The sequence below is a fragment of the Orycteropus afer genome, unplaced genomic scaffold, assembly GCF_000298275.1.
Source record: "Orycteropus afer afer isolate SDZICR_OR568_19922 unplaced genomic scaffold, OryAfe1.0 scaffold00024, whole genome shotgun sequence".
In the NCBI taxonomy this organism is placed as follows: domain Eukaryota; kingdom Metazoa; phylum Chordata; class Mammalia; order Tubulidentata; family Orycteropodidae; genus Orycteropus; species Orycteropus afer.
Window position 1 is genome coordinate 6,650,305 of NW_006921611.1, and position 3,132 is coordinate 6,653,436.

A 3,132-nucleotide genomic window follows, 5' to 3' on the forward strand; every position below is an offset into this window, starting at 1 on the left:
GTATTAATAATATTAGTTGTTTTGAAATGGACAAATACAAGCAAACAAATCACTGGGAAAAAGAAAGCCAAAAAGAAAATAAGTAAAAAGAAAGAAAAGAAAAAAGAAGAAATCGGTGGAGGACTGGGTAAGGCTACCCAGGCTCCATCTGAGCACATAGACTGTGAAGTAGTTCCTGTGGGCCCAGAAGGTAGGTGGGAGTGGGGATGGCCTGGACTTGTTTTCACTGAAGATATTGAACTTCTCCATCACCTCTTGCCACAGATGTAGTCAATCTGATTTCTGTATACTCCATCCAGCCAAGTCCACATGTGTAGCCATCTTTTATGTTGTTGAAAAAGGTATTTGTAATGAATAAATCATCGATCTTCAAAATTCTGTCCTGCGATCTCCAGCGTTATTTCTATCACTAAGGCCATATTTTCCAATCACTGGTGACTCTTCTTTATTTCCAACTTTGCTTTCCAGTCACCAGTGATAATCAACACATCTTGATTGTATGTTAAGTAAATTTTAAACTGCAGAAGTTGGTAGAAATCTTCAATTTCCTCATTTTTGGCTTCGGTGGTTGGTGCATAGATTTGAATAATAGTTATTAACTGGCTTTCCTTGTAGGTGTATGGATATTATCCTATCACTGACAGCATTAGACTTCAGGACAGATCTTGAAACAGTCTTTGTGGCAATGAATGCCACACCATTCCTCTTCAATTTGTCATTCCCAGCATAGTAGTTCATATGGTTGTCTGATTCAAAATGGCCAAACTAGTCCATTTCAGCTCACTAATGCCTAGGATATTGATCTTTATGCATTCCATTTCATTTTTGACAACTTCCAGTTTTCCTGGATTCATACTCCATAAATTCCATATTCTAATTATTAATTGATGTTTGCAGCTGTTTCTATTCATTTTGAATCATGCCACATGAGACAATGGAGGTCCTGAAAGCTTTACTCCATCCATGTCATTAAGGTCAGCTCTACTCTGAGGATTCAGCTCTTTTCCAGTTATATTTTGAGTGCCTTCCAACCTGATGGGGTCATTCCAGCACTACATCGGACAGTGTTTCAGGGCTATTCCTAATGCTTTCCAGTAATATATCAGATAATGTTTCACTGCTATTCATAAGGTTTTCACTGGCCAATTCTTTGAGAAGTGGATGGCCTCTTCCTTCTTCCAAGTCTGTCTTAGTCTGGAAGCTCTGCTGAAACTTGTCCACCATAGGTAACTCTGCTGGCATTTTGCAACACCAGTGGCAGAGCCTCCAGCCTCACAGCAACACACAAGCCACCGCAGGATGACAAATTGACAGACAAGTTAACCTCTCTTAGTTGTTCCTAACTGCTCTGCTCACTTCCCCACCTATCCGGGCCCAGCCCTAAATAAAGCCACCCCAGAAACCCCGAGCTGTGCTGCATGCCCACCTACCTGGTCCAGGGGCCTGGCCCTAAATAAAGCTGTCCCAGAAGCCCCAAGCTATGCCACATGCCCACCTACATAGTGCAGGGGCCTGGACCTTAGTTTAATGACTAAGCTGGTAATGGGGGGAGGGAGGAAAATCTGTTGTTTATCTTGGGCCACCCATGATATATGGGAGTTGGGAGGGAAAGGAGGGCTTCTGTACCTTTTATACATCCAGCCCTGGAGGGGCAATGAGGATACTTTCTTCTTTCCTCTGTTTTTAAAAGAAGGTTTCAAAGACACTGAAGCAGACAGAAATAGTTGAAAAAAACAGACACAATACTGAGAAAGAACAACTTGCCCCAAAGTAGCAAGAGACAGCTTGGTATGTTAATTGTTCAATATGGGACTCTCTTGGATCCTTGGAAATTTCCATAGTTTGACTTTCTGGCTAATCATTACCATCCATGTGGTTTCTGGCAATCAACAATTTGCTCAGCCTGCCAGGCAAGTTGCTGGGCCAGGCTGGGGGCTGTACCATCTGCAGTTGGCTGCTGAGGCCCCTTGAGTTTTCCTCAGAAAAAGCAGATGTGCCTGCTGACTGCTGACCAGGGTTGGGTGAGTGGCTTTCCTCTCTGTCTGCCTTCTCCTCTTCTCTCACAGTTGGCTCTCCAGAGACCAGTCTGGTTTTCTTGTCTCTTTTTCCAGCGTGCCTGTGATATATCTGCACCTAAGCAAACATAAGTGAGCACAACCTTCTCCTTTCCTTGGGGCTGCTTGATGACCAGAATGCACTGCATATCCTTGTACAGATGTAGAGATACATCATGGAAAACAGAGGCTTGGGTATGCTTTAATAAATAAACAGTTATCAGAACTCTAAGCATGTATCAGCCTAGAATAAGCCTGGTAAGGCTCTTAAATTCTGCTTCTAAAATCTCAGAACATCAGAGTTGAAAGGGATCTTAAAAACCAAAAAAAACAGCTGCCACCAAGTTGTACTGACCTCCATAAATTTATCAAGGCTGCATTCTTTCAGAAGCAAATCATCAGGTCTTTCTTCCAAGGTGCCTCTGGGTGGGTTTGAACTGTCAGCCTTTTGGTTAGTTGTTGAAAAGACTCTTAAAGACTCTCTGTTCTAAACCCTTCATTTTACAGAGGGAGGAAATGAAACCCCAGAGAGGTAGTGACTTGCCTAAGGTCACAGATCTAGAGTTCCAGGGGCACCTTCTATCTCAAAAAACAAATAAATATGTGGAGAGTCTTAACAAAGCATTAATGTTATGTGGATACTAGATGTTTTCCGTTTGCCTCTGTAAATTCATTCTTCACCCTTCTTCACTCTGTTCTGTGCTCAGGATGCTAACCTGAATGGTTTCATTGCCCTGTGGCTTCCACTTAGGTTCAGTTCACTGGCAGAGATCAGTGGGAGGGGAAAGAGTGATATGAAGGCATTTGTTCTTCTTGCTTCCTTCTTGCTGGCTTGTTAAGGGCTGGCATGCCTCCCAACTGAGGCTCCAACTCCTGTCAGGTGGCTCTCTTCACACAATTCTCCACAATGCTCCCTCCCATACGCCTATACCTTATGGCAGTAATAGGATCTCCCCCACAGTATAGCCCTGGAGTACTGCACTAACTCTTTTTTTTTTTTTTTTTTTTAGGATTTGGGTGAAGATTTACAGAGTAAATTCACTTTTACAATCAACAGTTCCCGTACATTTGGTTTCAT